Source organism: Pygocentrus nattereri, chromosome 7, assembly GCF_015220715.1.
Source record: "Pygocentrus nattereri isolate fPygNat1 chromosome 7, fPygNat1.pri, whole genome shotgun sequence".
Lineage (NCBI taxonomy): Eukaryota > Metazoa > Chordata > Actinopteri > Characiformes > Serrasalmidae > Pygocentrus > Pygocentrus nattereri.
In genome coordinates this window covers 25,918,577-25,933,397 of record NC_051217.1, presented here as the reverse complement: position 1 = coordinate 25,933,397, position 14,821 = coordinate 25,918,577, and the positions used below count along the sequence as shown (strand labels likewise).

Sequence of the window (14,821 nt, the reverse complement as noted above, 5' to 3'; positions counted from 1 at the left end):
TTGTGTTGAGTTTAATGGTCTGTTAGTAACGGTGTAATATTTGCTCTTTGTTTAGCTCTATAAATGTTTTACTGTTGTCACTGGAGAGTCCACCTTCTGTTTATTACTCTCTCTCTCTCTCTCTCTCTCTCTCTCTCTCTCTCCCACTCTCTCTCTCTGTGCTCGGTCAGAGATTAACAGTAAAACCCCTCAAAAAGAGAAACAGGAGAATGAGAAATTAAAGAGAGAGAGAGAGAAAGAGAGAGAGACGGATAGTGAGAGAGAGAGAGAAAGGGTGATGGAGAGAGTGAGAGAGAGAGAGAGAATGAGAGTGAGACAGAGAGAAAGTGAGAGAGAGTGAGGGAGAGAGGGGGAGAATGACAAACAGAGAGGGAGAGAATGAGAGAGAGAGAAAGAGAGCAAAGGAACAAAAAGCAAAACAGTGAAAGAAAGGAGAAAAAGAGAATCAGGAGAATGAGAAATTAAAATGAGAGAGAGAGAGGCAAAGAGAGACAGATAGTGAGAGAGAGAGAAAGGGTGATAGAGAGAGTGAGAGAATGAGAGTGAGTGCGACAGAGAGAGTGAGAGAGAGTAAGAGAGAGAGGGGGAGAATGACAAATGGAGAGAGAGAGAGTGAGAGGGTGAGAGAGAGGGAGAGAGATAGAGAGATTGAGAGAGTGAGAGTGAAAGAGAGAGAGGGAGAGGGAGAAAGTGTAAGAGAGAGAGAATGAGAGTGAGTGAGACAGAGAGAGTGAGAGAGAGTGAGAGGGGGAGAATGACAAATAGAGATAGAGAGTGAGAGAGAGAGGGAAAGAGTGTGTGAGAGAGAGATAGAGAGAGAGTGTAAGAGTGAGAGAGAGAGGGAGAGAGTGCGAGAGAGTGAGAAAGAGTGTGTGAGAGAGAGAGTGAGAGAGGAAGAGGGAGAGAGTGTGTGAGAGAGATAGAGAGAGAGAGAGGGAGAGAGAGAGTGAGAGGGTGAGAGAGAGGGAGAAAGATAGAGAGATTGAGAGTGAAAGAGAGAGAGGGAGAGGGAGAAAGTGTAAGAGAGAGAGAGAATGAGAGTGAGTGAGACAGAGAGAGTGAGAGGGGGAGAATGACAAATAAAGATAGAGTGAGAGAGAGAGGGAAAGTGTGTGAGAGAGATAGAGAGATAGAGTGTAAGAGTGAGAGAGAGAGGGAGAGAGTGCGAGAGAGTGAGAGTGTGTGAGAGAGAGAGTGAGAGAGGGAGAGAGTGTGTGAGAGAGAGAGAGAGAGAGAGGGAGAGAGTGAGAGAGAGAGCGAGAGAGAGAGAGCGAGATAGCCAAAGCAATTAATAAGAAACTCAAACATAAAAAGAAAATATATTATAGATTATAACAGAACACTAACAAATAAGTTATTTACAGGGTTATTAGTAATCAAAAACAAAGAAATAATAGTCAAGACAAATTTCAGGATATATTATAATCAATATCAGTTGCTTTGGGTTTCCTCACTGGTCGTCCATCAGGTTGTGATAGGCAGTCACGTATCTCACTGTGAGAGCACTGTGTGGCCTCTCTGGGTAACCAGCTCTGTCTGAGAGCTCACAGTGAGAGCACAGTCTGGCCTCTCTGGGTAACCAGCTCTGTCTGAGAGCTCACAGTGACAGCACAGTCTGGCCTCTCTGGGTAACCAGCTCTATCTGAGAGCTCACAGTGAGAGCACAGTATGGCCTCTCTGGGTAACCAGCTCTGTCTGAGAGCTCACAGTGACAGCACAGTCTGGCCTCTCTGGGTAACCAGCTCTATCTGAGAGCTCACAGTGACAGCACAGTCTGGCCTCTCTGGGTAACCAGCTCTATCTGAGAGCTCACAGTGAGAGCACAGTATGGCCTCTCTGGGTAACCAGCTCTGTCTGAGAGCTCACAGTGACAGCACAGTCTGTCCTCTCTGGGCAACCAGCTCTGTCTGAGAGCTCACAGTGACAGCACAGTCTGGCCTCTCTGGGTAACCAGCTCTGTCTGCGCCAGCCAGTTTCGATGGCCAGGCTGTGCTGAGTCTGTACATCGTCAGCACTTTCCTCAGTTTTCTGTCTTTAATAGCTTTGAGGTCCAGTGCTAATATGTAATCTCGATTTAGGGCCGAATAGTACTGCAGCTTGTGCTGTTGATGTGTGGTCTCAGTCCTGTGGGTGATGTAGTTTTGTTTTGTTTGGTGATAATTTGGTTGGGTCTCATTTTCTGGGCGAGTGTGTGGTCAGGCCGATTGGTGTGGATTGATATCATTGGGTTGTAGGTCACTGAGACTCAGGACCAGCTGGCACAGGGGACTCCTGTTGATGTTCAGCTCCTGACTAGCCAGTGCTTTATAGTGGTGTGTCTGGGGGTCACTGTATTTTATATGTTTCCAAAAATTTAGAGCTCTTTTTTGGATATTTAATAGGAGTGGATGATGTCCTAATTCAGCCCTGCACACAGTGTTGGGTGCTTTTCTCTGCACATGAAGGATGCTTCTGCAGAATTCTGTGTGCAGGGCTTCAATTAGATGTTTGTCCCAATTTGTAAAATTGTTTTTTGTCAGGTGTCCCCATACCTCACTGCCGTATAGTGCGATTGGTTCAATTACTGATTTGAAGATTTTTAGCCAGATTGTATTTGGTATTTCAAATTTGATTGATTTCTTCATAGCAAAAAGAGCTCTCCTCGCTTTTACTCTGAGTTCCTTCACAGTCAAGTCAAAACGTCCTGTGGAACTAACAGTAATACTCAAATAAGTGTATGTTTTAGATTGTTCAGTGTTGGTATTGTCAATTGTGTAAATATATTTCCCTTCATTTTTAGACTTATTCTGAAAAATAAGTCTAAAAATGGTTTTTTGATGGTTTATTTTCAAAGCCCAATTTTTAGAAAAGTTTTCTAAACTTTGTTGAAGCCCCTCTGGTAGGTGACAGTAGGACGAGGTCGTCTGCGTAGAGGAGGCATTTAATTGTCGTATCTCCCATAGAGGCCAGGTACTTCATCACACTGATCAAGTTTTCCAGCCAGTTCATTGATGTAAATGTTAAACAGGGTGGGACTCAGGCTACAGCCCTCTCTCACTCCTTGCGACTGTGGAAAGAATCCAGTTCTAATTGTTCCAGTCTTCACTGCACATTTACTGTGAGAATACATTGATTTAATAACATCGTACACCCCCCCCCCCACCCCACTTTCAATTTTATAAAATAATCCATTGTGCCAAATTGAGTCAAAAGCTTTCTGAAAGTCTATTAAAATGCAAAGATTTTGCCTTTATTTTTGCTTTACATATTTATCGAACAGTGAAAATGTGGTCAGATGTTCGATGATTTGATAAGAAGCCAATCTGGTTTTTGCTTAGGACATTATGTTTTTTTTAGAAAGTGAGTTATTCGAGTGTTGAGGATGCTGCAGGTGCTGCAACTTTCCCAAGTTACTCTTCACACAGATTCCTCTGTACTTTTTCAGGTCAAGTTTATCTCCAGGGGCCAGATGTTCAAAGGTAATCTGATCGGATTGGATCAAATCTGGAAAATGTGTTGTTCAAAGGGGAAAGAAGCATTTTGAAATCGAATCAGATCATGTAATCCAATCCTAGTTTGGAAATGGATCAAACCTTCAGTTTCTGTTGTTCAAAACTTTTCAGTAGGATTTGGATAACTTTGATCCAAAAAACAGGATTACCTTGATCCCAACAAGGAGTAGGATTTCAAGGTGGATTTCAGGAAGAAAATGTAGTAAAACTTTAAAATTAGTTTTAAAGTTAAAAAAAATACATTTGTATCATTTAGTGTATATGCTTAGTGTATATGTATATTTCTATTTTGCACTATCTTTCTATCTTGACCTGTTTAACCGTTACAGTGATAAAGCAGACATAGGCTACCAATTAAGCCTTTCACTATAGTAAAGTAAAAATAAAAATGATCTTGGCCCCATGAAATAAACCCCCAAAAAGATTTTAATAACAAACAAAAATAATATATTAATTTTTTCATCTATGTCACTGTCATTCATCACTGTATATTAATGTCAAAGAAACATTCATCAGATATGAACCTGTCAAAAATAATTTCGAACAATTGCATCCCTTACTACACGTCCAGTCAGTCCCTCATTCTCACAGAACACCAGAGGTTAGTCTGGTTCTTCAACAGGTTCAGGTGCATCATAAACATCACAGAGAGGGACATTGCGTCTGGTAGCAATGTTGTGCAGGACAATACATGCAAGTATTATGTTTCATGCTCCCTGTGGTTTGACTCGCAAATAGTTAAGGCATGCAAAGCACCTCTTCAGAACTCCATTTAAACGCTCAATTGCACATCTTGTTTTGCAATGAGCAGTATTGAAGTGTGCCTGCGCAGGCGTTGTTGCTGCGAGAAAAGGAGTCATCAGCCATGGTAGGAGTGGATAGGCACTGTCTCCTAATATTATGCCATCCGGTCGGTTGGTTTGGAGCTCTCTGTATAAAGCACTGTCCCTCAGAATACGTGCTTCATGAACAGACCCAAGCCACTTCACAACACAGTTTGTGATGATGAGGTCAGCGTCACCTACAAGTTGGATGTTGATGCTGCACCTCCCCTTTCGGTTGATGTACTCCCAATCCCTCTCATGAGGTGCTTGGATATGCAGTCAATGAGTGCAGTCAATAACTCCAACAGTATTGGGCATATTCCCCAAAAGAAAAAACTTGTGCTTGGTCTGTGCAATCTGGTCATCCTTTGGAAGTGAAACAAACTGACTGACCAGGCTGGCCAATGCAATTGACACAGCTTTCACTACATTACTCACAGTTGATTTGTCCACTCCTACATTGTCACCAACAACTTGGTAGAAAGTCGCAGATGCATAGAAGCGCAGATCAATGAGGACCTGTTCTTCCACAGACAGACTGTGATTCCTTCGGGTTCTCCGTTGAAGTTTGGCCCTGACAAGGTCTGCAATGTACTTAATATCAGCATTCCCAAAGCAAAAGCAAGCATATAGTTCTTCAGTGGTGTATTGCTCCAGTGGTTTTGCACACTCAAGATACACCCTTTGATGGGATCCTCTTCCACCAAAATGGTGGTAGAGGCGCAACACCTGCCATGTCAGTGCCTCCCTGTAAGTCCTCAGAGGAAGGTTTAATACAAGATAGCTGTCAAATACCCACCCACTCATTAGCTGACATGCTTGTGTTCAATTAAGTCAATCATGCCCAAGTCCTACAAATACTATGTTCACCACCACAGATGAGGTGGAACCATGGACTCAAAAGGACATAATTTCATGGTTGCAGAAACCCATGCACTGCTGGAGGGTGTAAAATGCCAGTTCTGTTGTAGGAATGGTGACAAACAAAAGGAAGAAAGATGTTTGGGTTGAAATCACCCAGAATCCTAATGCAATGGGGTCTGGCCAGAAGAGGACCTTGGAGCAGGTGAAATTTAGATGGAAAAATTGAGGAGGAAAATGACCCAGTTCCACCTAATACAGAGGAAACCTTTATTCTGGATCTCAGCCCTATTATTGAGCAACCTGAATCCTCACCGGTAGAGCCAGCAGTCATAGCTCAGAAAAGAGGCTTGAAGCGTCCTTTGCGAAATACTAATGGTGATGACTATGAAACTCTTCTTAAACGAGAAACTCAAAGAGCAGAAGCACAGATTCTCCTGGCAGAGGAACAAATAAAGCTGACCAAACTGCAGCAAACCAGGGTGGAACTTCAAAACCGCCTCCTAAAAGCAGGGCTTGAAAATGCAGGTCTCTCTTTCTCATATGAAGAACCCTGAATATCTTGAATATCCCTAAATACCAATAACTATTGGACATTTTTTATTTAAGATGCTTTCAATATATCCACAATGTATTTGTTAATGTATATGTTTTTTTATTTGCTGTGGCTCAGATGAGGGGTCATAAAAGAAATTATAAATGGAAGTGGATGTTTATGTTTTGTCTCAAAATAAACACTTAAAGTGACCCCATGTTGGTTCTTCTACCTGTTCTTTACATAGCTGGTTATCTGGATTAGGTAATCCTGAAAACTGTGTATCTGGATCAGGGTGATCCAATCCAAATTTACTTGAAAAACTGGCTTAAAAGTAAGACAGATCACCTGATCCTGGATAGCAAAAATGGGATTAGCAAATCTGGATAATTTTGATCCGGATTACATTTTTTGAACAATTGGCCCCAGATGTAAATATGGGGGTGATGAGCCCCTCATTCCAGACTGTGGGGAAATGGCCTACATTTAAAATATGATTGTAGAGTTTTAGAATTGCCCATTTGAATTTAGGGTCAGTGATTTTTAGCATTTCATTTAAGATGCCATTTATTCCATAGGCTTTTCTAGTTTGGAGGCCTAATTCTTCTGTCCAGTGGATTTTGATAGTCCTTAATTGTTTTATCAAGAATTTGTAATTTTCCAGATATTTTTTGTTGCTCTACATTTACCAATGGACTTCTGTATAATTTTTCAAAATGGTTTATCCATATATCCCCATCGCTACCTGCTGTATCATCTTGTTTTTTTTCTGTTTAGCGATTTCCAGTGGTCCCAGAATTAATTGGAGCTGAGTGATTTCTCCAAGTAATTTATTTGATTTTGCGTGTATTTGTACTTTTAGGTTTGCAGTGTACATTTATATTCTTTAAGTATCTCACAGTGTTTTGTGCACAGTTCCTGATTAAGTGGTTCTCTGTGTTTCCGATTGGATAAGTTTCTAACTTCTTGCCTCTTTTTTTTGCAGTCCTGATCAAACCATTTGTTTGACTAACAGCTCTTTGATTTGTTTTTCTTAACAGTCAGATTTGAAATTGTGTTGCATGAGCAAAGATTCTGTTGAGGTTTTCCACAGCCACCTCAACTGAGGGGTGGTCTGAGTTTGTATATTTGGATGGGTTTTTATCGATTATCATTTGTAGCTGTTCTTTTCAGGTATTCAGTGGTTTGGCCTGTGGTCAGAGAGGGATGTTAATGGCTTGACAGTGAAGGCTCTCAGGAAAGCCAGGTCCAGATCTGTTATGGCGTAGTCCACTGTACTGCTGCCTAGAGCTGAGCTGACCAAAGGAGTCCCCTCGCAGCCGTCCGTTTACAATGTACAGACCCAGGCTTCGACAGAGCTGCAGTAGGTTCTTCCCATTAACGTTTACTGACTTGTCGCAGTTTTCTCTGGGGGAGTAAGAGGGAAAATTAATACTGTCTCCTGTTATAAAGTGATCACCCTGCGTGCTGATAAAGTCTGGTCTCCAGTTCTCGCGTTTAGGTCCCCGCAGACAACTACGTGGCCTTGATTTAAGAAATGGCTGATTTCATTTTCTAGATTTGGTAAGGTTTCTTTGTTGAAATAGGGGGATTCTAATGGAGGGATATACACTGCTCAAAAAAATAAAGGGAACACTCAAATAACACATCCTAGATCTGAATGAATGAAATATTCTCATTGAATACTGTACAACAAAATCACACAAAAATCAAATTTATTAACCAATGGAGGCCTGGATTTGGAGTCACACAAAAAATTAAAGTGGAAAAACACACTACAGGCTGATCCAACTTTGATGTAATGTCCTAAAAACAAGTCAAAATGAAGCTCAGTATTGTGTGTGGCCTCCATGTGCCTGTATGACCTCCCTACAACGCCTGGGCATGCTTCTGATGAGGTGGCAGATTGTCTCCTGAGGGATCTTCTCCCAGACCTGGACTAAAGCATCCGCCAACTCCTGGACAGTCTGTGGTGCAACGTGGCGTTGGTGGATGGAGCGAGACATGATGTCCCAGATGTGCTCAATCGGATTCAGGTCTGGGGAACGGGCGGGCCAGTCCATAGCTTCAATGCCTTCATCTTGCAGGAACTGCTGACACACTCCAGCCACATGAGGTCTAGCATTGTCCTGCATTAGGAGGAACCCAGGGCCAACCGCACCAGCATATGGTCTCACAAGGGGTCTGAGGATCTCATCTCGGTACCTAATGGCAGTCAAGCTACCTCTGGCGAACACATGGAAGGCTGTGCGGCCCTCCAAAGAAATGCCACCCCACACCATTACTGACCCACTGCCAAACCGGTCATGCTGAAGGATGTTGCAGGCAGCAGATCGCTCTCCACGTCGTCTCCAGACTCTGTCACGTCTGTCACATGTGCTCAGTGTGAACCTGCTTTCATCTGTGAAGAGCACAGGGCGCAAGTGGCGAATTTGCCAATCCTGGTGTTCTCTGGCAAATGCCAAGCGTCCTGCATGGTGTTGGGCTGTGAGCACAACCCCCATCTGTGGACGTCGGGCCCTAATACCATCCTCATGGAGTCGGTTTCTAACCATTTGTGCAGACACATGCACATTTGTGGCCTGCTGGAGGTCATTTTGCAGGGCTCTGGCAGTGCTCCTCCTGTTCCTCCTTGCACAAAGGCGGAGGTAGCAGTCCTGCTGCTGGGTTGTTGCCCTCCTTTATTGAGTGTGTCTTGCTAATTGCCAAAAATTTCCATCTGTTGTCTATTCCATTTGCACAACAGCATGGGAAATTGATTGTCAATCAGTGTTGCTTCCTAAGTGGACAGTTTGATTTCACAGAAGTTAGATTTTCTTGGAGTTATATTGTGTTGTTTAAGTGTTCCCTTTATTTTTTTTGAGCAGTGTATATTGCACAAAGGAATAGATTTTGAGGTGTTGAGATTAACTGCTTACTAATTTTTAACCACAGATTATTTTGTAGCCTGGGGGACAACCAGTGGTTTCATCATCTTTACACCATGTTTCCTGCAAAATTAATATCAACATTTCTTACTTCCTTCAAAAAATCTGGATTTCTACTTTTTAAACCAAATGAAGAGGAGTTTTAACCTTGAATATTCCATACAGAAAGGCGAAAAATGTCATTCTGTTAAAGTTGAAGTGTGTTACTATTCATATTTTGAAATGAGAAAAATAATTGCAAATAAATAAAATGAATACTTTGAAAATAGAATTTGATGTCTTAATCACTGAACTTAAATTGAGTCATATACATTTTTTTAAAACTAACAGTGTCTTTTAATGTCCTTTATGTTATATCGTCAGTAGGCTGGTGAACTGCGATATACCCTCTAATGACGAGACCATAACGGACCTTCGCGTTAGCGTGAGGCTAGCACTCTTTCTTCTTTATTAGAACCAACAAACAGCATTACATATCCCATGAATCAGTGCATTCTTAAAGTGCCAATACCATTAAAGCATTAAAGTGTCAAAGACTTACAAAAACTACATGGCACTACTAACAGATCCTCTGCTGCTGTATCAAAATGTCAACACCTTCCTTTTTCTTGTGTGTGTATATATATATATATATATATATATATATTTTTTTTTTTATATATATCTACAGTGTACTGTAGACTGCTCTTGCCACAACTTAACCATGGGGATTATTATGCTCCAACATGCTGGTTAAGTACTAACTAATAAGTCTGTCTAGTGGGTGGACGCCGTAACGTCGTTCAGTGGCAGATGTCAGCACAGTTACCGGAAGAGTCTCTTTTTGAGTTTCTCCTTCAGTTACCTTAGATTCATCAGGATGGTGCCGAACCACACGGACTGTTGAGGATACAGGCTCAGATTCAGTGATGAGTGGCATTTCCCGTAAAGTAGATCCTAGCAACAGCTGATCAGCATGTCTTCTCCATACTACATTTGAAGATGTCTGCACTTGTACAGTCTGTGCAATTACTGATGCGGGCACCCATTTTGGACCCGGAGCGTAATTCCTTGCAAGAACATGTTGACCAGGGGAGAACATTCTGCTCTTTGCTTTTACCTCTCGCCTGTCAATTTGGGCTTGTTGTTCACAGTGCACTACCTCTCTGACACTGGGTGGTTTAACAAAGTGATCTTCTTAGCATCAGAGTTCCTGGCGACGTGTTGGTGGTTGCGTAGTGATTCGATAAGGTAGTAAGAAACTATGTAAGCGCTGATGTAAAGTCTCTTTACCTTGTGAGGCTTTCAACGCATGTTTCATGGTTTGCAACATTCTCTCAGTGAGACCATTTGTTGAGGCGTGGTAAGGAGCTGACTTAATGTGTTGTACTCCATTGGCTTGCAGAAACGACGCAAACTCTTGTGAAATGAACTGTGGTCCATCACCAACAAGTTGCTCAGGGTAGCCAAAACAGCTAAACATCTCCCCAAGTTTCTCAATGGTCTTGGCTGTTGTCGTGGATCGCATCACTGTTATTTCAGGCCATTTACTGTGTGCATCAACCACCACCAAAAACATCATATCTTCAAATGGACCAGCAAAATCAACATGTATTCGCTGCCATGGTGTTTCTGGCCAGCCCCACAGGTGTAAGGGTGATAGCTGTGGTACATTTCTGAGTTTCCGGCATGCGTAGCATGACTTGGTTGTCTCCTCAATATTCCGGTCTAAGCCAGGCCATCAGAAATAACTTCTCGCACCATTCATCCGCACCATTCCACAATGACCGAAATGTAGCTGCTGTAAAACCATCTTCCTCAAAGGTGATGGAATGGCAACATGTCTTCCCCACAGCAGACACCCTGACTGGACAGAAAGTTCTAGTCTTCTGGGCAAGAACAGCTGTAGATGTGACACATCTTTAACAGCACGACCACTAGTGATTGCTTCAATCATTTCAGATAAGACTGGATCTTTATGCGTGCACTTCCGTACGTGCACATCAGTCACTGGTGACTCCTCCACTTGTTTAAAGTAGAAAATGTCCTGTTGGCTACTCTCTGCACATGTCACTGGCAGGGGTAGCCTTGAAAGTCCATCAGCATTGTGGTGCAACTCTGACTTGAGATACTTGATATCGTAAGTATGGGCTGATAACATCAAGGCCAATCTCTGCAATCTGCTGGCAGCTAGTGAAGGTATACCACTGTGAGGCCCAAATATGGTCGTAAGCGAACAGTGATCAGTCAGCAGTGTGAAATGGTTTCCGAACAAGTACTGATAAAACTTCCTTACACCAAAGACGATTCCCAATGCGTCCCTCTCAATCTGGGCATAGCCCCTCTCCACCCTATTTAAAGTGTGTGAAGCAAAAGCTATGGGTCGTTCTTCTCCAGAAGGCACAATGTGGGAAATTATGACTCCCACACCGTATGGTGAAACAACACAGGCAAGCTGTAATGGTAGCTTTGGGTTTAAATGGGTCAGAACTTTCGATTTTAGCAATGCTTCTTTAGCTTTAGTAAATGCTTGATTGCATTGTTTTGCCCATTTCCATTGCTTTCCCCCGACACAGTAACTCATGCAATGGTTTTAGCATTGTAGCCAGGTTCTTAATGAATTTTCCATAATAATTCAAGAACCCTAGAAATGAGTGAAGCTTTCACCTTTGATGGAGCTTTGTGCAGGCCCTCAGAGTCAATGCCATGCCCCAGGTACTCCACAGACTGCTTAAAGAACTCACATTTGTCTTTTCGGACTTGAAGGCCAAAATCCTGTAACGTTGCACTCAGGTTGCTCAGATGTTCCTCATGTTTTTCCTGTTACAAGGATGTCATCCAAATAACACTGAACACTGGAAAGACCACTGAGGATTTGATCCATTGCACACTGGAAAAGTGCGGGAGCGGATATAACACCAAAACAAAGACGCTGATATCTAAAAAGGAGAGGTCAATTTTACTGAACTGTTGCCCTCCTGCTAATCCAGCAAATAAATCGTCAATATGGGCTAAAGGGTATTGTTCTACTGACAGTACCGGGTTCACTGTAACCTTAAAATCCCTACAAATTCGCACTGACCCATCCCTTTTCAGAACAGGTACTATGGGAGTGGCCCACTCACTGATGCTCACCGCTTCCGGGACTTTTCACTAAGTCCTCCAAAGCTGCTTCAACTTTTGCCTTTATAGCATAAGTCACTGTGCGAGCTTTAAGGAACTTGGGCTTACTATCAGTTTTTATGTCCAGGTTCGCCTTAATTCCCTTCATCATGCCAAACTTTAAACACTTCAGAGTGTCTGTCTAACACATCTGAAAGGCCAGTGGTCTGTTTGGTCAATGTCCGCACGGAGAGCCAGTCCAACCGGATCTTTTCTAACCAAGAACAGCCCAGGAGTACTGGATTTACCCTTTACGATGTAAACTGGCAGTTTTGTGGTCTGGCCATTTAACTGCACTTCTGTTTTGATGACACCCTTAACATCCACACGCTCACCTTAAAACCGTAAGTTTTAAGTACAATATTTGTGGGTTTTAAAGGCACATGGCTCAGGTGGTTGTGATACACGCTGTCAGAGACAATGGAGACAGCAGCCCCTGTGTCAATCTCCATACGCACCTTGTGTCCTTCTAGTAGAGGTGTGACCCAGTAACCATCTGAATCTCCTTTCACAGTCATGATTTTCAAGGTCACTTCTTCAGCAGATGAATCACTTTCATTTCCTGCTTCATTCGTTTGTATTTTTGTTTCCCACTTTTCTCCATGGTTTTCTTCATTGTGCAAGCACGCTCAATGTGGGCTTTTTCCCCACAACTTCTACACTGCAGGTCTGCACACCAGCACTCCCCTGCGTAATGGCCAACCTTGCCACAGCAAAAACATGTGACATTTGGATGTTGCGGTTTCAACTCCGGCTAACCCATTGCCAGTTTATGCATTTTGCTAGTATTACTGAGAGGCTGTGCTTCTTTTGCAGCAAGCTCCATGCTCACACTGAATTCTGTAGCTTTCTGCAATGTCAGGTTGCTTTCACTGAGCAGTCGTTTCTGAATGGCTTCACTTCGGAGTCCACACACTAGTCTGTCCCTTATTGTGTCACTTAAAACATATCCAAATTCACAGTGCTCTGAAAGTTACTTTAGAGCAGCTACAAACACTGTCACACGTTCTCCTTCCTCCTGATTTCTTTTGTGAAAACGAAATCTTTCTGCTATTACCAGCGGTTTCGGCGAGAAGTGTGAGCCTCAGATGCTTACAATATCTGCGAATGATTTCTCGCCAGGCTTTGCCGGCTGCACCAAGCTGCGATGCAATGCAAATGTTTTAGCACCCATGAGGCTCAGAAAAGTCGACACTGTCTTCTCCGTTTCAATGCCGTTTGCATCGACAAAATACTCAAATCTCTCAGTGTAAGAGCTCCACTGTTCAACACTCTCATCGATATGTCCAATATATCTAGCCATTTTATGTCAGAATAGCTTTTAACTCACTCAGCGTAACAGAAGAGTTCAGCCGTGTTGTCTCTCTCTGTTTTTAGCACGCACATAACTTCACATGTGCCTCGTCCAGCAGAGAAAAAAAGACTTTTGTTCCGCTAGCGTCACAGTATGAGCACAACTCACGTTGCTTAACCAGCGGGGAAGAGCGAGAGGGACTCTCTCTCTCTCTCTCTCTCTCTCTCTCTCTCTCTCTCTCTCTGTCTCTGTCTCTCTCTGTCTCTGCTTCTCCCTGTCTCTCTCTGTCTGTCTCTGTCTCTGTCTCTCTCTCTCATTCTCTCATTTCCATTCATGAGCTCCAGACGTCTGTTCATTAATCTTTAACAGAGGGAATCTCCTCACACTGCTCATTCACTTCATCATTCTCAGCACTGCAGCACTGATGTGGTGGTGGTGTGTTGCACTGGTACGAGTGGATCAGACACAGCAGTGCTACTGGAGTTTTTAAACACCTCAGTGTCACTGCTGGACTGAGAATAGTCCACCAACCAAAAATATCCAGCCAACAGCGTCCTGTGGGCAGCGTCCTGTGACCCCTGATGAAGGACTACTGGAGGATGACCAACACAAAATGTACAGCAGCAGATGAGCTATCGTCTCTGACTTTACATCTACAAGGTGGACCGACAAGGTAGGAGTGTCTAATAGAGTGGACAGTGAGTATACAGTGTTTAAAAGCTCCTGCAACACTGCTGTGTCTGATCCACTCATACCAGCACAACACACACTAACACACCACCACCATGTCATTGTTACTGTAGTGCTGAGAATGACCCACCACCCAAATAGTACCTGCTCTGTGAGGGTCCTTGGTCATGACCGCTGAAGAACAGGGTAACAAAGTATCAGAGAAACTGATGGACTACAGTCTGTAACTGTAGAACTGTAGAGTGGAGCTATAAGGTCAGTGGAGCTGATGTGGTGAGTGTAATCCTAATCAGCGTATGTGGTTGGACGGTTTCACCAGCTGACGTTTTAAGGCGGAAATAGACTGCAATGAATTTTTTGTGAATGCACTGAAAATGATTTCTCATGAAAGAGGCTTTGTTAAATAACTTGTATGTCAAGTCAAACAAAGCAAAATTGTTTTTGCTACAAGTGCAGATAAAATCATTTTAGCTAAAACTGAGTGTATATAAAGCAGGGTCACCGAAAACAATGAACCTTGAAGATTTCAGTGTGTTATAACTAGTAATTAAACAGGAACTGTGTATTAAAGTGTGCAGTAGTGTCTTATTTACACTCAGAAAACCAACAACAACATGTTGACCGGGGTGCCAAAACCTTTGCACTGGACTGTGTGTGTGCCCTGACTGCCCTGGCAAAGGATAAACCGAAGCAGAGTGTTTGCTGCAGTGTGAATCCGGTTGCCTGCTGTTTTCTGGCTCGTTCCATTGTGCAGTTTAATTTATAATTGATCTGGATGGGGTTCATGTATTATGGATGGGTGTTGAGTAATGAAATCAAAGCGTATTGATCAGCAGCGTTAGATCATTTCTCTACCAGCACAATCATCTCGCTCCATATGGGCTCAGGTCCAGCTCCGCCACTCTGTGATTGATCACCAAATACACAGGAGTGTGTGTGGAGGTGCTGAAATACACACACCTGATGGTTTTCCAACAACCCTGATTCAAGCCCGTCTAAAGGAAAACTGTCTAAAAGTGTGAGGAGGAACCACTGAGAGGAACCAAGACTCAAAAAAG

At 43.0% G+C, this 14,821-nt stretch overlaps 1 pseudogene; it reads right to left on the bottom strand.

The window, feature by feature from the left end:
• Nucleotides 1-4,018: 4,018 nt before the first annotated feature.
• On the bottom strand, nt 4,019-12,297 carry LOC119263722 (annotated as a pseudogene).
• Nucleotides 12,298-14,821: the final 2,524 nt, after the last annotated feature.